This window comes from Zea mays, chromosome 5 (genome assembly GCF_902167145.1).
Source record: "Zea mays cultivar B73 chromosome 5, Zm-B73-REFERENCE-NAM-5.0, whole genome shotgun sequence".
NCBI classification, from domain to species: domain Eukaryota; kingdom Viridiplantae; phylum Streptophyta; class Magnoliopsida; order Poales; family Poaceae; genus Zea; species Zea mays.
In genome coordinates, this window is record NC_050100.1 from 8,542,843 (window position 1) to 8,566,531 (window position 23,689).

A 23,689-nucleotide genomic window follows, 5' to 3' on the forward strand; every position below is an offset into this window, starting at 1 on the left:
AATGAGCTAATGTTAATATATAATTGTTCATGTTATTTCTCATGCTTTATACGCTTCTTCTTTCGTTAGTGCATATTGTGATGACGAAGGTATGTCCTTCATAACCTTCGTCCGAAGATCGTTATATCCTTAGCGAAATAATGCTTCGAAGGACGAAGGGCATTAACCATTAACCTATTTTTTGTGTTGCCTTGTTCTTAAATCATAGCATTTGAAAACAAGTCCCCAACATTGGCGCCCACCTCCGGTGAATCCTTTTCGACCACCTTCGGCAAGCATTGACCTTCCTCATGCCACCGAAGAAAGCTTCAGTGACAGGGGCTGCGGCACTACTGCCGCTGGACCCAAATCAAGAAACCCTTTCTCTTCGAGAGGCCCGAAGTCAGAAGAGGAAAGCCACTAGTCCAACACCACAGGAGGACGAGTTGGACCAAGAAATCAGAAACACGGAGATGCTTCATCAACAAGTACAAAGGAAGAAGGAGAAGATGGCCCAACTAGCCGACCTTCAGAGGCAGATTGACGAAGCCATTGAAGAAGTACGCCATCTTGTTCAAGATGAGCAAGAACGAAGGCCCCAACACAGGGAGCTTCATCAAGAAGGCTTGTTCGATGATGATGGATGGTATGATGATTTTAATCGTGGTACCTTTACTTTTGACGATGCTTCTCCCTTGGCAACAGAACTGCAGGCTATCTCATGGCCCCCATCGTATAAGCCACCTCAGCTTCCGATGTATGATGGGCATTCAGACCCGAAGCAGTTTTTGATGAGCTACGAAGCAATTATATCTTCATACGGAGGCAATGCAGCTGTCATGACCAAGTCTTTCGTCATGGCAGTCAAGAATGTGGCCCAAACGTGGTATTCCTCTCTTCGGCCATGAACTATTACTTCATGGCAGAAGCTTAAGGATATGCTGGTAACAAGTTTCCAGAGCTTTCAGACGAAGCCAGTTACAGCTCAAGCTTTGTTTCAATGCACGCAAGACCACAAGGAGTATCTCCAAGCATATGTCTGAAGGTTCTTGCGCCTGAGAGCACAAGCGCCTACAGTGCCCAATGAAATTGTCATTGAGGCCATGATCAAGGGGCTTCGTCCAAGACCTACTGCCCAATATTTTGCTAGAAAGCCTCCACAGACTTTGGAGAAGCTGCTTGTCACACTCGGGCTTTAAGGAACAAAGCCGGGTGCATCTCATACATGCGCCAAAGGAGACAACATATATAATAACAGAGTGTATAAAGATAAATGTCACAATATAATCAGAGTACTTTATTACATAGCGGAAGTCTTACAAAATAAGAGATAAATATCGCATGATCTAAAATCTATCATTGGCGCTAGAAAGCTGACTGGGGGACGCCACCTAGATCAAGTCGAAAGCCTCAGTGTTAGGCGGCTCCTCTTCGACCACCTGTTCTTCTCCTGTGGGGGTGTGAGACAGCAAGAGTGAGCTCACATACGTTCATAACTCAACAAGTCGTGGGGAATAATGTGCATGAACTCACCAAAGGTGGGAGTTCATGTGAAGTGTAAGGCTGATTAACAAAATAGAGGCTGAAGTTGAGCATTGGTTTTATAAGTTGGTCAAAATTTTATTAGTAATTACTAAGTGTAAGTAAATATCAAACCTTAATAAAGAAAAGTAATAATAAAATAATCCCAAATGCGATGCAAATGTCAAATTAAATTTAAGTTCCATAAATTAATCATGTGAGGGTCCGAGCTGCTCATGACCGTGAGCACGGCTAGTATACCAGTTTTACACTCTGCAGAGGTTGCGCATCTTTATCCACAAGTCATGTTACCCATCTGCCAAGAGGCGGTCAATCTCATACACCTCTACCGAGGAGGCGAGGCAGGGTAACACTACGAGGCCTTTACAAAGTTCCACTAGCTTCAGAAATCCCGCTACAGTTTATAGGAAGCTCCAGTGCAGGAATCCCTCGCCTGACCGCCATCGCAGCAAAATCAACCCAAGGACCTCCCTACACTGACCACTCCCCTACTGCCCTTGCCCCTTTCAGGTAAGAAAGACATCCACTAGCTTTCCTAGTTAATCAACCAAGGGCGTCCCACTATACCCTTGTGGTAGCACTGTTTTCCCGGGTGGTCGCTCCATGTTCCCATTAACATAATGATCTTAACATGAGCAGTAATAATAAAAAGATAATAAAAGTGTAATTATGAATAAAGTATCTTCATACCCAAATCCACATAAAGCAATAGCAAGTACTATCCAAAAATATTCAGTGGCAACAAGGTATAAAGATAGCCAAAACTGGGGTAACCTATTGGATCCCATCAAAATTAACCTATGCAGGTAATTGTAATTAATAAGAACATGACTGGGAAAAAGTAAGTGATCAGGGCACAACATGCCTTCAATGAGCTCCTTCTCAGCTACTTCTACTTGCTGAACCTCAAAATCCACAGTGGCTTGCTCGTCTACTCGCATCAGCACAATACATACATAGTATAGTATAAATTAACAACACATCAAACAGATAAATAAAATATACAATAAAAATCTACACATTAAAATGAGATCATAGGAACTGGAATCATTAAATTTTGAGTTATAGATTTCAAGTTATGAATTTCCTAAGATTTAATGTGCTTGAAATAGGATTAAATGATAAATTAATTTTCTTACTGTTTTCATGTCAAAACAGAGACACTAAATGATAGATAATAATATTACAAAATTTTAGAAATTGGAATGGTTCAATTTGGAGCTAAAATGAATTTTCTATGCATTTTACAAGTTTCTAGAATTGTTTTTGTATTAAAAACTAAATTCTATAATCATTTCTCGGTTTTTATTATCCTCTGGACTAGGCCACGATTCCTGGAAAACTTAGGGGTCTCTGAGCAAGAGATACTAGACCCAGTGCACAGTCAGATAGGATGGCGGGTTCTATATAAGAAAACACAAGGGCGCATGTGCAAAACTAACCCGCGAAGGGGTATGGACCTATCCTGGCCGATGGATTATAAACCGACGCCCCCGATCTTATCTGGCGATCACCGAACCGGTATGGAATCACGCTCCTTGGATCAAAAATCTATGACCCAGATTTTTAATACAACATGTTTCGCTCGGATCCGATCGATCAGAGATCTACGACTAGGGTTTAATGTACTGAAACGGTATGTCGTTCTAATCTGAACCGTCCATGATCGATCCAGCGGCTCAGACACCTCCTACAATGCGACATGATCTGAACCGTTGATCCATTGATTGACCGACCACCACACCTCGTCTTCCCTCCGGCCAAAATACCCAACCGCGCTACGGCGACGAGAACCACCGTCGGCGATGCCATTCACAGGCCCCGGTGCACCATACTCCGATTAAATAGTCCTACACATCACGCTAAATGAGACAGACGTGGCTGAGGTTTCCGTACCTAGAATTGGAGACCCGACGAGGCCGGACACGGTGCAAGGCGGATCCGCGGCGGCGATGTGGACACGGCGAGCAATTCACCCGCACCTAGTGCATGGACGCCCCCACCGAGACAGCAAACGCACACCTCGCTGTCCAATGCGGCTCCGTGGCACCTCCCCGAAGTCCAATTGACGGCGCCAAGCACTACCCGACGACAACCAAGCTCCGCGACCTCCGCCACCCGCGGCAATTCGCCTCTACCGAGGTGCTACGGTTTGGCGGCTGGAAGAGAATAGGTGTGCGCGACCTGGGCCCGCTTCCTCCCCTCTTCCTTATATGCGAAAAGGCCATCGGTTGACCGAGTTGGGCGCGCGCCGTGCGCGGACGCCGCGGCGGAAGCTTCGCACAATCGGTTTCCGAATGACTGACAGCTAGAGCCTACTAGCCAGCGAGTGCGGGTGACGGGAGCGTGAGGGAGATGATGGTGGACGGCAGACAGATGGGCCCGCGGGTCAGCGAGATGCAACCGCGTACGCAAGAGTGGTGTGAGGCTGACAGAGCGGCCCCGGGTGTCGACGCTGGGTGAAGGTGGCAATGGGCTGTCCGCGCGGTAGAGAAGGGAGAATGGGCCAGAATGGTGGTTGGTCGGCCCATGAAGGCTTTTGCTCTTTTTTCTATTTCATTTCCTATTCTCTTTTCTCTATTCCCAAATTCAATTTGGATTACAAATTTTGACTTCAAACTTGGGCCAAATTTATTCTCAAATCATATCGTGAAATTAAATTACAAGTTTTGGAAATATAATTATATTATTTATATTTATATCATTTCTCTTCTTCTCATTTTCAAAACCCTAAGTTTAATTTAGGGTTTAATTCAACTTCTAGTAATTATTATCTTATTATATTTAATATTATTATTTTATTTAATGCACAAACATATAAACTCCAACATGATGCAATTTTTTTATCATTTGTTTGAATTGATCTCTAAATTTTGTGTATGCTCTTTTTATGATGCAAATGAGGCACATAAAATTGAGGAGATCTCTCTATTATTCTTTGTATACAATTTTGAGTATTACAAATCCTACTCCCCTTAAATATAATCTCGTCCTCGAGATTTAAGAAGATCTAGGGGAAAGATGGGGAAAATCTATACGAAGCTCTTCTTCTCTTTCCCACGTTGCTTCATCTTCTCCGTGGTGACTCCATTGCACTTTGCACATCTTTATAACCTTATTCCTCGTGACACAAGTCAGTGTATCAAGAATCTTGATGGGGTACTCAGCATAAGTCAGGTCATCTTGAACACTAAGGTCCTCCATTGGCAACTGCTCTTCAGGTACCCTGAGACATTTCTTCAGCTGAGATACATGAAAAACATCATGAACATCCGCAAGATGATCCGGTAACTCCAATTGATATGCAACCTCTCCCACTCGTTTTAAGATTAAGAAGGGTCCAATAAAACGAGGGGACAACTTTCCTTTGACTTTGAATCTTCTCATACCCCTGAGTGGTGACACCTTCAAATAGACATAATCACCCTTTTTAAACTCTAGTTGCCTTCTCCGGGTATCAGCATAGCTTTTCTGCCTTGACTGTGCAGTTCTCAAATTTTCCCTTATTTGCTGGACTTGCTCCTCTGCTTCTTGTATAATCTCAGGCCCAAACAACTGCCTTTCACCAGTTTGATCCCAATACAGTGGAATCCTACACTTTCTGCCATACAAAGCCTCAAACGGTGACATCTTCAAACCGGCCTGATAGCTATTATTGTATGAGAACTCCGCATACGGTAGACTCTTATCCCAACTACCACCATGCTTAAGGGCACAAGCTCTTAACATATCTTCCAGTACTTGGTTGGTCCTCTCAGTCTGCCCATCAGTCTGTGGATGGTAAGCCGAACTAAAATTCAATCTTGTATCTAAGGACTCGTGCAACTTCTTCCAATACTGAGAAGTAAACCGTGATCCCCGGTCTGACACAATCTTCTTTGGCACACCATGCAAGCAGACAATCCGTGCCATGTACAACTCTGCCAACTTGGCTCCTGAATATGTGGTCTTCACTGGAATAAAGTGGGCTACTTTAGTTAGCCTGTCCACAATCACTCATATAGAATCATAACCAGCGGACATGCGGGGTAATCCAACAATAAAGTCCATGCCAATCTCTTCCCATCTCCACTCAGGTATCTTCAGTGGATGCAGTAGTCCGGCTGGCTTCTGGTGTTCAGCCTTAACTCTTTGGCACACATCGCACATAGCCACATGTGCAGCCACATCTCTCTTCAATCCATACCACCAATATTTTTGCTTCAAATCCTGATACATCTTAGTACTTCCAGGGTGGATAGAATAAACTGAGTCATGTGCCTCCTTCAATATGGTTTCCCGAAGACTATCGATTTCAGGAACACAAATCCGATTCTTGAACCATATTGTGCCTTGCTCATCCTCTGTGAAATCCAGGCCTCTCCCCTCTCTTATCAGATCCTTGATCTTCTGGATTTTGGCATCACCAATCTGACCTTTACGAATTTCTTGCTCCAAGGTAGGTTCCAATTCAATGGTGACTCCTTCTGTATGTGTAACAATTCCCAGGTTGAGCCTCTCAAAATCTTTTGTTAATTCATCGGGTAGCTGGACAATGAAAGCGGAGTGAACATGCTCCTTCCGACTCAAGGCATTTGCAACCAAATTTGTCTTGCCTGGGTGATAGTGAATCTCCAAATCATAATCCTTAATAAGCTCCAACCAACGGCGTTGCCTAAGGTTGAGATCCTTCTGAGTGAATATGTACTTTGAGCTCTTATGATCCGTGTATACTTGGCACTTAGTTCCCATAATGTAGTGTCTCCAAATCTTAAGTGCATGCACAACAGCAGCCAGCTCTAAGTCGTGAGTGGGGTAGTTCAATTCATGTTTCCGCAACTGACGAGACGCATAGGCGATCACATGTCCTTCTTGCATGAGCACACATCCCAGTCCTTGGCCACATGCATCACAATAAATGTCAAATCCCTTCTGTAGATCTGGCATAATCAACACTGGTGGTGACATCAGTCTCTCCTTCAATTGATCAAAGCTTTCTTGGCATTTCTCATTCCACTTGAATTCTCCTCCTTTCTCCGAAAGTGAGGTCATAGGCTTGGCAATCTTAGAGAACCCTTCGATAAATCTCCGATAATATCCTGCGAGTCCCAAGAAACTCCGAATCTCAGTAACTGTAGTGGGCACTCTCCAATCCATTATCTCCTTTACTTTAGCAAGATCCACTGCTATTCCTCCATTAGAAATAATATGTCCAAGGAATGGCACCTTGTCAATCCAAAACTCACACTTGCTAAACTTGGCATCGAGTTGATTATCTCGTATCTTCTATAGCACCAATATCAGATGTTCTTCATGATCACTATCTCTCTTGGAATAAAAAAAATTGCATCGATGAAAACCACGACAAATCTGTCCAGATCATGGACACCCTATTCTTCATATCCATAAAATAGGCTGGTGCATTAGTTAGTTCAAATGACATAACAGTGAACTCATATAAACCATATCGGGTCGAGAAATCCGTCTTGGGAATATCTGATGGCCTAATCTTCATTTGGTGACAACCCGATCGGAGATCAATCTTCGAGAATACCCTTGCACCTCTCATCTGATCAAATAAATCTTCAATGCGGGGTAATGGATACTTGTTCTTCATAGTGACACCATTAAGTGATCTATAATCCACACACATCCGTTGTGATCCATCCTTCTTCTGCACAAACAGTACCAGTGCTCTCCAAGGTGAAGACTCTGACGAATGTACCCAGCCTCTTGCAACTCCGTTAAGTGCTTCTTGAGTTCTTTTAACTCTTCTACAGACATCCTATATGTCCGTTTAGAAATAGGAGCAGTTCCAGGTAAGAGATCTATGACAAACTCAACTTCCGTATCTGGTGGCATCCCTGGTAACTCCTCTGGAAAGACATCCGGAAAATCTCTAACCACACGGATGTTGACACCAACAAACTTCTCATCTACTAAGAATGCCGCTAGTCTGGTGGCAGTAGTTACTGCAATTCCAACTTCAAATCTTTCTCCTTTGGAACTGGTGAGTTCTATGGTTCCTTTAGCACAGTGTATAAACTGCCTTTGCCTTTCTTAACCGTGACATACCAAGGATCAAGTCTATACTGCTCTCTTCTAACAGTATAGGGGTAGCTCATCTGGGTTAGAAACACAGGGTACGAAAGAAAGGATTGTAGACAAGGCAGTGACTACGAAGCATGTTACTTTGGGGGATTTATTAGCTAAGTGTGTCACCTACTAAAGCTAATTCATTACCTTATGGTGGTACATGCTAAGATGCCCGTCTATACTATTTCAATCAATCAAAGAAGCAAATCATGCATTGATCATCAGAACAATCAACCAAAAATTTTAATAGAGAAAATAATTTTATTTTTTGTCTTAGGTTCTCTATCTCTTAAAAGATCGTAAGTGTAGGATTCCAAGGTGTGAAATCCATCTTGTCTCAGAGTAGAAAAGATAAGAATAATCAGAGTAGAATAGTAGAAGGTGAGACAGGATCAAGGTAAGTATAGAGAGAATCAGAGTAAGGTAAGTATAGAATGAATCAGAGTAAGGTAAGTAGGTAAGGGTTTTGTCCATTTCTATCTGTAATACCCACTTTGTAAGAAAGATTTAAAGGGAGAAATTATATTCTTTATAGACATGTGTGTTATCTTTATTCAGCATTTCATGTGGACACCTCACTTAAACAAATAAAATAACTAACAAAGGACACCACCAAATTGTGCATCATGATGGAGTTTTGCTTGTATTATGCAATTGATAATAAAATAATAATAATAGAAATACAAAAAAAGAGATGGGGATTTGAATTTAACCCAAAATTGCACTTTAGGGTTTTTAGAAATAATATGTAAGAGAGAAAAGAGAAGGAAGAAATTACTATGTGAATAAAAATAAGTATAATATATATATTATTCTTATACAGATTTGAGTTTGTACATTTGACTCAAAGGTGAAGTTCATAACATGATTCAAATTCAAATTAGAGATTCAAATGAAAAGAAAATAAATCAAAAAGGGAAAGGAGAATAAAAGAAAAAGGAATAAAACCCTAGCTGGGCCGACTCTATTCATTTCGGCCCACTAAGCATTTCCAGCGCGCGCGCCCTGGGGTTTTTCTGCGGCTGACAGGTGGGTCCCGGAAGCCAGCGTCCCCGCGTGCGCCGACAGCAAGGGCCCACGGGCCAGCCTCCCGTGCTCTCTCGCGCGCGGTCACGAGCTCCCGGTGTCGCTGACTGGCTGGGCCCCCGTGTCAGATCGGTTCTCTTCGCCTTAACAGAATCGCGCGAGATGCTCGCCGCCGTTGCCGTGACTCGTGGATGACCCCCCCTGCCAGCTCGAGCCAAGTCCACGGAGGATAAGTAGGCGGGCCCCCTGCTCCCTCCTTCCCTCCTCATCCGCTTGCGCCGACAGCCCTTACGCCGCCGTGATCCGCACAGAGAAAAGGGGGATTCAAGCGAGTGAGAGAGCCGCCGCTGTGGATTGCCGCCAGTGGGGCAATTCGAGCCCTGACCTTACCACCCGTGGCTAGGGCTGCTCACGTGGAAGCTGTTCGTGGGCGTAATTGGTGTATGGTGCCCTAGGATCTTGGCAATTCCTCGCCGGAGCTGGGTGCGCCACCGTGGTCCGCCTCCTTTCGTGGGCAGACCACACCGTCACGCTTCCACCGGTGAGTCTTTAGCCATTCTATCCTCCTCGTTCTGCTCGACGTGTTGAACCGGTCTCCCGTGGGGTTGGGCCTCCCCGGCGTCTGTCACGTGAGCCATCGGAGGGCGCCGCCGCGTGGGGTACCCGCGCCGTCGTAATCTGTCTGGATGTAGACGAAGCGCTCGGGTCCGTTGGATTCGGGCGGAGCGGCGTGGATTAGATGCTGTGCATACCGTTTCGGCCGAGCGCGCGCAACCGTAGATCCGGGATCTGAGGGTGGAGCGTTGGTCTCGGTTATGTTGAACGCGGTCCGTTGATCGCAGATCGTAGGGCTGGCGTAGCTTACCCCTTCGCGGTAATGGATAATCTAATCGCAACCGTAGAACTCCGATCTAACGGCCAGAAATGGCCCGTACCCCTTCACTTTGCCAGATTGCAGAAGAGACCCTAGAAAACCTAGGATTGAACCCGTCGTCCATTTTTACTGTTCGCTGTGTCTCTGGAATTTTACCCCGTAGCCCCTGTGCTTCTCAGTTATTGAGGCGCAGTCCAGGACATAATGAAATCAGAGAAGAGGATTATTAAATAGATTTTTAATAGGAAAATAATTGCTAGAACTTTATAAATTCATAGAAAATTCATACTAACTCCAAATTGAGCCATTCCACTTTCTAAATTTTTGTAATTTAATTCTCTATCACCTAGAGCCTCTGTTATGTCATGAAAACAGTAAGAAATTTATTTATCACTTAATCCTATTTAAAGCACACAAAACCTTTGAAAGTGCATAACTTGAAATCTATAACTCGGAAAATTATGATTTCTGTTCCTAGAATTTTATTTTAATGTGTAGATTTTTACTGTATATTTTATTCATCTGCTTGGTGTAATGTTAATTTTCCCTATATCCTGTGCTTGTTTGTATTGTGGCGAGTAGAAGAGCCCGTTGCTGAGGATCCTGGTGAGCAGCAGGTTGAAGTAGCTGAGCAGGAGCTCATTGAAGGCAAGTTGTGCCCTTGACCACTTTTTACCCAATAATGTTCTTTAATATCACTTATCCATGCATAGGTTAATTTTGATGGGACCCAATAGGTTACCCTAGATTGTTTATCTCATTACCTTGTTCACCCCTGAATCACTTGGGTAGTTTGCTATTGCTTTACATGGTTTTGGGATAATCATTTATTACCTCTATGTTCCAGTTATTTTTGTTATTCTATTTATGTTCATGTTGAGATCATTAATGTTAATTGGAACATAGAGCTTAACTTGAGAACCACGTGCCACCACAAGGGTTTAATGGGACGCCCTTGGCTGATTAACTAGGAAAGCTAGTGGAAGACTACCTTACCCGAAAGGGGCAAGGGCAGTAGGGGAGAGGTCAGTGCGGGGAGGTCCCTGGTTGATTTTGCTGCGATGGCGGTCAGCCAGGAACCCTGTACTGGATCTTCCCATAAACTGTAGCGGGTTTTCGGAAGCTAGTGGAACTTTGTAAAGGCCTCGTAGTGTTGCCCTGCCGCGCTTCCTAGGTAGAGGTGTATGGGATTCATGACCCCTTGGCAGATGGGTAACATGACTTGTGGGTAAAGGGTACAACCTCTGCAGAGTGTAAAACTGGTATACTAGCCGAGCTCACGGTCATGAGCAGCTCAGGACTCTCTGATGTTTAAATTATGGAACTTAAATTCAATTTTGTCATTTGCATTGCATGGGTTTGTTATTAATTTTGTTCTATTACTTTACTTATGGTTTGGTATTTACTTACACTTAGTAACTGCTAATAAAATTTTGACCAACTACTTAAAAGCAATGCTCAGCTTTAACCCCTATCATTGATCAGCCTTACACTTCACATGAGCTCCCACCTTTGGTGAGTTCGTGTCACATTATTCCCCACAACTTGTTGAGCGATGATCATGTGTGAGCTCACCCTTGCTGTCTCACACCCCCCCCCCCACAGGAGATGATCAGGTGGTTCAGGAGGAGCCGCCTAACACTGAGGAGTTCGATCTGATCTAGGTGGCGTTTCCCAGTCGACATTGGCGCCGACGATCCTTAGTTCGTTTTATCTTTATTATTCCATTTTGTAATAAGTCTTCCGCTATGTAATAAATACTCTGATGTTTTATGACATTTATCTCTATACACTCTGTTATTATATATGTTGTCTTCTTGGCGCATGTATGAGATGCACTTGGCTTTGTTCCTTAAAGCCAGGTGTGACAGAAGTGGTATCAGAGGAAATGTTGACTGTAGGACGAAACCTAGATAGAAATGGACAAAACCCTTACCTACTTATCTTACTCTGATTCATTCCATACTTACCTTATCTTGATCCTGTCTCACCTTCTACTGTTCTACTCTGATCATTCTTACCTTTTCTACTCCAAGACACGACGGATTTCACACCTTGGAATCCCTACCCCTATGACATTTTTAAGAGATAGGAAGCCTAAGACAAAATTAAAACTATTTTCTCTATTAAAAATGTTGGTTGATTGTTCTGATGATCAATGCCTGATTTGCTTCTTTGATTGATTGAAATAGTATAGATGGACATCTTAGCATGTACCACTATAAGGTATTGTATTAGCTTTAGTAGGTGACACACTAATCTACTTAGCTAATAAATCCCCCAAATAAACATGATTGTAATTACTGCCTTGGCTACTATTTTCTTACCATAAGTATCTAACTCAGATGGTCAATACCAGGCGGGGTGGTGGAATTGATTTGCCTCCTAATCGACATACTCGGAGGATATACAGACAACCCCAGCCACAGCCTGCAGAGATGAATTCCCCCAATCCTCCACCAGGCGGAGTTGACCCACTGGTTGCTGCTCAGATGGCGGTGATGCAGCAAATGGCGGACACTATGGCTGATATGCGTGCCCAGATGCAGCAAGAACGCCAAGAGATGCGTCAGGAAAGAGAAGATATACGCCAGGAGCTGCGCCAGGAGAGAGATGAGATACGCCAAGAAAGGAGGGCGCAACAACAGCAACTGCAACAACAAATGCAACAGCAACAACAGCAACAAGTGCCATTGCCTCCACCACCACCACCAGTTCCACCCCGTGATAAGCATCGGGAATTCATGAGTCATAAGCCACCTACATTTGCAAGCTCACCTGATCCACTGGACGCGGATGATTGGCTGAAGTCTGTTGAGAAGATGCTGAATATTGCACAGTGCACTGATCGGGAGAAGGTTTTATATGCTTCGGGACGTCTGACTGGTCCTGCTGCGGACTGGTGGGATTCTTATACTGCTGCCCATGATGCTGCGGATACTATTACTTGGGCAGAGTTCAGTACACAGTTCAGGAACTACCATATTCCAGCTGGGATGATAAAGATCAAGAAGAAGGAATTTCTATCGCTGAAGCAAGGGAGTATGTCAGTCAGCGAGTACCGCGACAAGTTTATTCAGTTATCCAGATATGCCCCTGAAGAAGTTGCTGAAGACGAGAGGAAGCAGGAGCATTTCATTGAAGGACTTAATGGACCCTTGCAGTATGCTCTAGTGGCACACACATTTCCATCATTTCAGAGACTGTTGGATAAGGCACTTGCTATTGAACACAAGCGTGTTCAGCTGGGAGATTTGAAGAGAAAGGCAATATCTCAAGCACAAGGAAGCAGCATTGTTCGTCCTCGCTATAGCTCACCACAGGGTACACCGACTCGACCCGGAGGACCACGCCCAGTTCAGCAGTCACCACTGAGGACACCCCCTCGACAGGCTACTCCCACTGGCACCCCGACGAAGTTTTCAGGACAGAGTCCGGGCACTCAATGTTTCAAGTGTGGGAAGATTGGTCATTATGCAAATGTCTGCCCACAGAGGATTGCTACTACTCCAGTTCAGAACAGGCAGCAAACTCCAGGAACTGGCAAGGGATATTCTATTGCCAAGGTTAATCAAGTCAGCGTTGATGTTACTCCGGACGGAGGGGACCTCGTAATTGGTATGTTTCATGTTAATGCAATTCCTGCAACCATATTATTTGATTCTGGTGCTACACATTCATTCATGTCTGCTAGATATGCCAACACAAATGAAATACCACTGCTAAATATGAGAAAACCCCTGATAGTAATTACACCTAAAGGGCCTGTTGAGGCGAATCAAATGACACGTAGATTGACATTAACCATTATGGGTAGAGAATTTGGAGCTACTGCTATAATATTGGAGTCAAGCAGTATAGATTTGATCCTTGGTATGTCATGGTTAAGGAAGGCAAAGGCCGTTATAGCATGTGGTAGAGGCACCGTAGAACTCACTACCACTAAAGGAGAAAGATTTCAAGTTAATATTGCAGTAACCTCCTCACCCATGCGTGCAATGTTCTTTATACCGGAGGAGTTTGTTGGTGACAACATCCGAGTGGTTAGAGATTTTCCGGATGTCTTTCCAGAGGAGTTACCAGGGATGCCACCTGATAGAGAAGTTGAGTTTGTTATCGATCTCTTACCTGGAACCGCCCCTATTTCTAAACGGCCATATAGGATGTCCGTAAAGGAGTTGAAGGAACTTAAGAAGCAGTTAACTGAGTTACAAGATGCTGGGTACATTCGTCCGAGTTCCTCACCTTGGGGAGCACCGGTTCTGTTTGTACAGAAGAAGGATGGATCGCAGCGGATGTGTGTGGATTATAGATCTCTTAATGATGTTACGGTGAAGAACAAGTATCCGTTGCCCCGTATTGAGGATTTATTTGATCAGATGAGAGGTGCAAGAGTATTTTCGAAGATTGATCTCCGATCGGGATACCATCAGATGAGGATTAGACCATCGGATATTCCTAAGACAGCTTTCTCGACTCGATATGGATTATATGAGTTTACTGTTATGTCGTTTGGATTAACCAATGCACCAGCTTATTTTATGAACTTAATGAACAAGGTGTTTATGGAGTATTTGGACAGATTCGTCGTGGTGTTCATCGACGATATTCTCATTTATTCCCAGAGTGATAGTGATCATGAGGAACATCTAAGGATGGTGCTACAGAAGCTTCGAGATAACCAGCTATATGCCAAGTTCAGCAAGTGCGAGTTTTGGATTGACAAGGTACCATTCCTTGGACATATTATTTCTAATGGAGGAATAGCAGTGGATCCTGCTAAGGTTAAGGAGATAATGGAGTGGAGAGCACCCACTACAGTTACTGAGATTCGGAGCTTCTTGGGATTAGCAGGCTATTATCGGAGATTTATTGAAGGATTTTCTAAGATTGCCAAACCTATGACTTCGCTTTTGGAGAAACGAAAAGAATTTAAGTGGGACGAGAAGTGCCAAGACAGCTTTGGCCAATTGAAGAAAAGATTAATGTCGCCTCCAGTACTGGTTATGCCAGACCTACGGAAAGGATTTGATATCTATTGCGATGCATGTGGCCAAGGCTTAGGATGTGTGCTCATGCAAGAAGGACATGTGATTGCTTATGCTTCTCGTCAGTTGCGGAAACATGAATTGAACTACCCCACTCACGACTTGGAACTAGCAGCAATCGTGCATGCTCTTAAGATTTGGAGACATTATATTATGGGGACTAAGTGCCAAGTATATACGGATCATAAGAGTTTGAAGTATATATTCACTCAAAAGGATCTCAACCTTAGGCAACGCCGTTGGTTGGAGCTTATTAAGGATTATGATTTGGAGATTCACTATCACCCGGGCAAGGCAAATTTGGTTGCAGATGCCTTGAGTCGAAAGGAGCATGTTCATTCAGCTATTGTTGCCCAGCTACCCGATGAGATTGTTGAGGATTTTAGGAGACTTAACCTGGGGATAGTTGCTCATACTGAAGGAGTTACTATTGATGTGGAACCTACTTTGGAGCAAGAGATCCGCAAAGGACAAATTGGTGATGCTAAGATAAAAGAGATTAAGGATCTGATTACTGAAGGTCGAGTTCCGGAATTCACGGAAGATGAGCAGGGCACTGTATGGTTCAAGAATAGGATGTGTGTCCCTGATATTAAAAGCCTTCGGGAGACTATCTTAAAGGAGGCCCATGACTCGGATTATTTTATTCATCCTGGTAGTACCAAGATGTATCAGGATTTGAAACGGAAGTATTGGTGGTATGGATTGAAGAGAGATGTAGCTGCACATGTGGCTATGTGCGATGTATGTCAAAGAGTTAAAGCTGAACACCAGAGGCCAGCTGGACTATTGCATCCACTGAAGATACCCGAGTGGAAGTGGGAAGAGATTGGTATGGATTTTGTTACTGGATTGCCTCGCACCCAGAAAGGATATGATGCCATATGGGTGATTGTGGATAGATTGACTAAAGTGGCTCACTTTATTCCTGTCAAGACTACTTATAAAGGTTCTCAGCTAGCAGAGTTATATATGGCTCGAATTGTGTGTTTACATGGAGTACCAAAGAAGATCGTGTCTGATCGAGGTTCGCAGTTTACCTCAAGATTTTGGAGAAGTTTTCATGAGAACATGAGTACAAAGTTGAATTTTAGTACAGCTTATCACCCTCAGACTGATGGACAGACTGAAAGGACTAATCAAGTATTGGAAGATATGTTGAGAGCATGTGCCCTTCAGCATGGAGGAAGTTGGGATAAGAGTCTACCTTATGCTGAGTTTTCGTATAATAATAGTTACCAGGCCAGTCTGAAGATGTCACCTTTTGAAGCTTTATATGGGAGGAAGTGCAGGACTCCTTTGTATTGGGATCAGACTGGAGAGAGACAGTTCTTTGGGCCTGAATTGATTCAAGAAGCAGAAGAACAAGTCCGTATAATTCGAGAGAATTTGAGAGTGGCTCAAACCAGGCAAAAGAGTTATGCTGATAATAGAAGAAGGCCACTGGAATTTGAAGAAGGAGATTATGTGTACCTCAAGGTGTCACCACTGCGTGGAATGAGGAGATTCAAAGTTAAGGGCAAATTGTCCCCTCGCTATATTGGACCATTCTTGATCTTTAGGAGAGTTGGAGAGATGGCCTACCAACTTGAGTTACCTGCTAGTCTATCAGATGTGCATAATGTGTTCCACGTGTCTCAACTTAAGAAGTGTCTCCGTGTTCCTGAGGAGCAGTTACCCATGGATGAGCTCAGTGTTCAAGGTGATTTGACTTACACGGAGTACCCGATCAAGATTCTGGACACTTTGACTCGAGTTACAAGGAATAAGGTTATAAAGATGTGCAAAGTCCAATGGAGTCACCATGGTGAAGATGAAGCAACTTGGGAAAGAGAAGAAGAGCTTCGCATCGATTTTCCCCACCTTTTCTCTACTTCTTCCTAAATCTCGAGGACGGGATTATTTTTAAGGGGGGTAGGATTTGTAATACCCACTTTGTAAGAAAGATTTAAAGGGAGAAATTATATTCTTTATAGACATGTGTGTTATCTTTATTCAGCATTTCATGTGGACACCTCACTTAAACAAATAAAATAACTAACAAAGGACACCACCAAATTGTGCATCATGATGGAGTTTTGCTTGTATTATGCAATTGATAATAAAATAATAATAATAGAAATACAAAAAAAGAGATGGGGATTTGAATTTAACCCAAAATTGCACTTTAGGGTTTTTAGAAATAATATGTAAGAGAGAAAAGAGAAGGAAGAAATTACTATGTGAATAAAAATAAGTATAATATATATATTATTCTTATACAGATTTGAGTTTGTACATTTGACTCAAAGGTGAAGTTCATAACAGGATTCAAATTCAAATTAGAGATTCAAATGAAAAGAAAATAAATCAAAAAGGGAAAGGAGAATAAAAGAAAAAGGAATAAAACCCTAGCTGGGCCGACTCTATTCATTTCGGCCCACTAAGCATTTCCAGCGCGCGCGCCCTGGGGTTTTTCTGCGGCTGACAGGTGGGTCCCGGAAGCCAGCGTCCCCGCGTGCGCCGACAGCAAGGGCCCACGGGCCAGCCTCCCGTGCTCTCTCGCGCGCGGTCACGAGCTCCCGGTGTCGCTGACTGGCTGGGCCCCCGTGTCAGATCGGTTCTCTTCGCCTTAACAGAATCGCGCGAGATGCTCGCCGCCGTTGCCGTGACTCGTGGATGACCCCCCCTGCCAGCTCGAGCCAAGTCCACGGAGGATAAGTAGGCGGGCCCCCTGCTCCCTCCTTCCCTCCTCATCCGCTTGCGCCGACAGCCCTTACGCCGCCGTGATCCGCACAGAGAAAAGGGGGATTCAAGCGAGTGAGAGAGAGCCGCCGCTGTGGATTGCCGCCAGTGGGGCAATTCGAGCCCTGACCTTACCACCCGTGGCTAGGGCTGCTCACGTGGAAGCTGTTCGTGGGCGTAATTGGTGTATGGTACCCTAGGATCTTGGCAATTCCTCGCCGGAGCTGGGTGCGCCACCGTGGTCCGCCTCCTTTCGTGGGCAGACCACACCGTCACGCTTCCACCGGTGAGTCTTTAGCCATTCTATCCTCCTCGTTCTGCTCGACGTGTTGAACCGGTCTCCCGTGGGGTTGGGCCTCCCCGGCATCTGTCACGTGAGCCATCGGAGGGCGCCGCCGCGTGGGGTACCCGCGCCGTCGTAATCTGTCTGGATGTAGACGAAGCGCTCGGGTCCGTTGGATTCGGGCGGAGCGGCGTGGATTAGATGCTGTGCATACCGTTTCGGCCGAGCGCGCGCAACCGTAGATCCGGGATCTGAGGGTGGAGCGTTGGTCTCGGTTATGTTGAACGCGGTCCGTTGATCGCAGATCGTAGGGCTGGCGTAGCTTACCCCTTCGCGGTAATGGATAATCTAATCGCAACCGTAGAACTCCGATCTAACGGCCAGAAATGGCCCGTACCCCTTCACTTTGCCAGATTGCAGAAGAGACCCTAGAAAACCTAGGATTGAACCCGCCGTCCATTTTTACTGTTCGCTGTGTCTCTGGAATTTTACCCCGTAGCCCCTGTGCTTCTCAGTTATTGAGGCGCAGTCCAGGACATAATGAAATCAGAGAAGAGGATTATTAAATAGATTTTTAATAGGAAAATAATTGCTAGAACTTTATAAATTCATAGAAAATTCATACTAACTCCAAATTGAGCCATTCCACTTTCTAAATTTTTGTAATTTAATTCTCTATCACCTAGAGCCTCTGTTATGTCATGAAAACAGTAAGAAATTTATTTATCACTTAATCCTATTTAAAGCACACAAAGCCTTTGAAAGTGCATAACTTGAAATCTATAACTCGGAAAATTATGATTTCTGTTCCTAGAATTTTATTTTAATGTGTAGATTTTTACTGTATATTTTATTCATCTGCTTGGTGTAATGTTAATTTTCCCTATATCCTGTGCTTGTTTGTATTGTGGCGAGTAGAAGAGCCCGTTGCTGAGGATCCTGGTGAGCAGCAGGTTGAAGTAGCTGAGCAGGAGCTCATTGAAGGCAAGTTGTGCCCTTGACCACTTTTTACCCAATAATGTTCTTTAATATCACTTATCCATGCATAGGTTAATTTTGATGGGACCCAATAGGTTACCCTAGATTGTTTATCTCATTACCTTGTTCACCCCTGAATCACTTGGGTAGTTTGCTATTGCTTTACATGGTTTTGGGATAATCATTTATTACCTCTATGTTCCAGTTATTTTTGTTATTCTATTTATGTTCATGTTGAGATCATTAATGTTAATTGGAACATAGAGCTTAACTTGAGAACCACGTGCCACCACAAGGGTTTAATGGGACGCCCTTGGCTGATTAACTAGGAAAGCTAGTGGAAGACTACCTTACCCGAAAGGGGCAAGGGCAGTAGGGGAGAGGTCAGTGCGGGGAGGTCCCTGGTTGATTTTGCTGCGATGGCGGTCAGCCAGGAACCCTGTACTGGATCTTCCCATAAACTGTAGCGGGTTTTCGGAAGCTAGTGGAACTTTGTAAAGGCCTCGTAGTGTTGCCCTGCCGCGCTTCCTAGGTAGAGGTGTATGGGATTCATGACCCCTTGGCAGATGGGTAACATGACTTGTGGGTAAAGGGTACAACCTCTGCAGAGTGTAAAACTGGTATACTAGCCGAGCTCACGGTCATGAGCAGCTCAGGACTCTCTGATGTTTAAATTATGGAACTTAAATTCAATTTTGTCATTTGCATTGCATGGGTTTGTTATTAATTTTGTTCTATTACTTTACTTATGGTTTGGTATTTACTTACACTTAGTAACTGCTAATAAAATTTTGACCAACTACTTAAAAGCAATGCTCAGCTTTAACCCCTATCATTGATCAGCCTTACACTTCACATGAGCTCCCACCTTTGGTGAGTTCGTGTCACATTATTCCCCACAACTTGTTGAGCGATGATCATGTGTGAGCTCACCCTTGCTGTCTCACACCCCCCCCACAGGAGATGATCAGGTGGTTCAGGAGGAGCCGCCTAACACTGAGGAGTTCGATCTGATCTAGGTGGCGTTTCCCAGTCGACATTGGCGCCGACGATCCTTAGTTCGTTTTATCTTTATTATTCCATTTTGTAATAAGTCTTCCGCTATGTAATAAATACTCTGATGTTTTATGACATTTATCTCTATACACTCTGTTATTATATATGTTGTCTTCTTGGCGCATGTATGAGATGCACTTGGCTTTGTTCCTTAAAGCCAGGTGTGACACTATCTAGGTTTCGTCCTACAGTCAATATTTCCTCTGATACCACTTCTGTCACACCCGGGCTTTAAGGAACAAAGTCGAGTGCATCTCATACATGCGCCAAAGGAGACAACATATATAATAACAGAGTGTATAGAGATAAATGTCACAATATAATCAGAGTACTTTATTACATAGCGGAAGTCTTACAAAATAAGAGATAAATATCGCAGGATCTAAAATCTATCCTTGGCGCTAGAAAGCTGACTGGGAGACGCCACCTAGATCAAGTCGAAAGCCTCAGTGTTAGACGGCTCCTCTTCGACCACCTGTTCTTCTCCTGTGGGGGGTGTGAGACAACAAGAGTGAGCTCACATACGTTCATAGCTCAACAAGTCGTAGGGAATAATGTGCATGAACTCACCAAAGGTGGGAGTTCATGTGAAGTGTAAGGCTGATCAACAAAATAGAGGCTGAAGCTGAGCATTGCTTTTATAAGTTGGTCAAAATTTTATTAGCAATTACTAAGTGTAAGTAAATACCAAACCTTAATAAATAAAAGTAATAATAAAATAATCCCAAATGCGATGCAAATGTCAAATTAAATTTAAGTTCCATAAATTAATCATGTGAGGGTCCGAGCTGCTCATGACCGTGAGCACGGCTAGTATACCAGTTTTACACTCTGCAGAGGTTGCGCATCTTTACCCACAAGTCATGTTACCCATCTGCCAAGAGATGGCCAATCGCAAACACCTCTACCGAGGAGGCGAGGCAGGGTAACACTACGAGGCCTTTACAAAGTTCCACTAGCTTCAGAAATCCCGCTACAGTTTATAGGAAGCTCCAGTGCAGGAATCCCTCGCCTGACCGCCATCGTAGCAAAATCAACCCAAGGACCTCCCTACACTGACCACTCTCCTACTGCCCTTGCCCCTTTTAGGTAAGGAAGACATTCACTAGCTTTCCTAGTTAATCAGCCAAGGGCGTCCCACTATACCCTTGTGGTAGCACTGTTTTCCCGGATGGTCGCTCCATGTTCCCATTAACATAATGATCTTAACATGAGCAGTAATAATAAAAAGATAACAAAAGTGTAATTATGAATAAAGTATCTTCATACCCAAATCCACATAGAGCAATAGCAAGTACTATCCAAAAATATTCAGTGGCAACAAGGTATAAAGATAGCCAAAATTGGGGTAACCTATTGGATCCCATCAAAATTAACCTATGCAGATCATTATAATTAATAAGAACATGGCTGGGAAAAAGTAAGTGATCAAGGGAACAACTTGCCTTCAATGAGCTCCTGCTCAGCTACTTCTACTTGCTGAACCTCAGAATCCACAATGGCTTGCTCGTCTACTCGCATCAACACAATACATACATAGTATAGTATAAATTAACAACACATCAAACAGATAAATAAAATATACAATAAAAATCTACACATTAAAATGAGATCATAGGAACTGGAATCATTAAATTTTGAGTTATAGATTTCAAGTTATGAATTTCCTAAGGTTTAATGTGCTTGAAATAGGATTAAATGATAAATTAATTTTCTTATTGTTTTCATGTCAAAACAGAGACACTAAATGATAGACAATAATATTACAAAATTTTAGAAATTGGAATGGTTCAATTTGGAGCTAAAATGAATTTTCTATGCATTTTACAAGTTTCTAGAATTGTTTTTGTATTAAAAACTAAATTTTATAATCATTTCTCGGTTTTTATTATCCTCTGGACTAGGCCACGATTCCTGGAAAACTCAGGGGTCTCTGCGCAAGAGATACTAGACCCAGTGCACAGTCAGATAGGATGGCGGGTTCTATATAAGAAAACACAGGGGCGCATGTGCAAAACTAACCCGCGAAGGGGTATGGACCTATCCTGGCCGATGGATTATAAACCGACGCCCCCAATCTTATCTGGCGATCACCGAACCGGTATGGAATCACGCTCCTTGGATAAAAAATCCATGACCCAGATTTTTAATACAACATGTTTCGCTCGGATCCGATCGATCAGAGATCTACGGCTAGGGTTTAATGTAATGAAACGGTATGCCGTTCTAATCTGAACCGCCCGTGATCGATCCAGCGGCTCAGACACCTCCTACAATGCGACATGATCTGAACCGTTGATCCATTGATTGACCGACCACCACACCTCGTCTTCCCTCCGGCCAAAATACCCAACCGCGCTGCGGCGACGAGAACCAGCGCCGGCGATGCCATTCACAGGCCTCGGTGCACCATACTCCGATTAAATAGTCCTACACATCGCGCTAAATGAGACGGACGTGGCTGAGGTTTCCGTACCTAGAATTGGAGACCCGACGAGGCCGGACACGGTGCAAGGCGGATCCGCGGCGGCGATGTGGACACGGCGAGCAATTCACCCGCACCTAGTGCACGGACGCCCCCACCGAGACAGCAAACGCACACCTCGCTGTCCAATGGGGCTCTGTGGCACCTCCCCGAAGTCCAATTGACGGCGCCGAGCACTACCCGACGACAACCGAGCTCCGCGACCTCCGCCACCCGTGGCAATTCGCCTCTGCCGAGGTGCTACGGTTTGGCGGCTGGAAGAGAATAGGTGTGCGCGACCTGGGCCCGCTTCCTACCCTCCTCCTTATACGTGAAAAGGCCATCGGTTGACCGAGTTGGGCGCGCGCCGTGCGCGGACGCCACGGCGGAAGCTTCGCACAATCGGTTTCCGAATGACTGACAGCTAGAGCCTACTAGCCAGCGAGTGGGGTGACGGGAGCGCGAGGGAGATGATGGCGGACGACAGACAAATGGGCCCGTGGGTCAGCGAGATGCAACCGCGTACGCAAGAGTGGCGTGAGGCTGACAGAGCGGCCCCGGGTGTCGGCGCTGGGTGAAGGTGGCAATGGGCTGTCCGCGCGGTAGAGAAGGGAGAATGGGCCAGAATGGTGGTTGGTCGGCCCATGAAGGCTTTTGCTCTTTTTTTCTATTTCATTTTCTATTCTCTTTTCTCTATTCCCAAATTCAATTTGAATTACAAATTTTGACTTCAAACTTGGGCCAAATTTATTCTCAAATCATATCGTGAAATTAAATTACAAGTTTTGGAAATATAATTATATTATTTATATTTATATCATTTCTCTTCTTCTCATTTTCAAAACCCTAAGTTTAATTTAGGGTTTAATTCAACTTCTAGTAATTATTACCTTATTATATTTAACATTATTATTTTATTTAATACACAAACATATAAACTCCAACATGATGCATTTTTTTATCATTTGTTTGAATTGATCTCTAAATTTTGTGTATGCTCTTTTTATGATGCAAATGAGGCACATAAAATTAAGGAGATCTCTCTATTATTCTTTGTATACAATTTTGAGTATTACACTGCTCCAAAAGATGGATGAATACATTCGTGCTGACAATGATTTTCGCCAAAGAAGGGAGGAAGCCTACAGGTTCTCTGAGATGACCAGGGGCTTTGGAGGTAGAATCCACCCAAGGCATGTCATATGACCAGGGGCTTTGGAGGTAGAATCCACCCAAGGCATGTCAGGTCGATTCACTCCACCCAGAGTGACGACAGAGGAAGTCAACAACAGAGGCCACAATACTCCTCACAAGCTTCAGGGCAGCAACAAAGGTATCTTCGGTCGCCGGCTCCAAGAGGCAGAGGCGTCAGGGGCTTCAGAGGAAGGTTTGGGGATCAACCTAGAAAAATTTATTGCCTATTCTGTGGTGAGGACAAGGGCCATACTACAAAAATGTGCCATGTCACCATTCAGAAACAAAAGGAAATAGCAGAAGCTGCAGCTCAGCAGAACCAACCGAAGCAGGTCATGCATACTGCTTCGTATCACTCACCCTACATACCAGAGTATGTAGGTAACCATCCTGCAGCGTTTGTTGCTTCGGCTAGTCAGCCACAGGCATCATGGCCACAGCCCCCA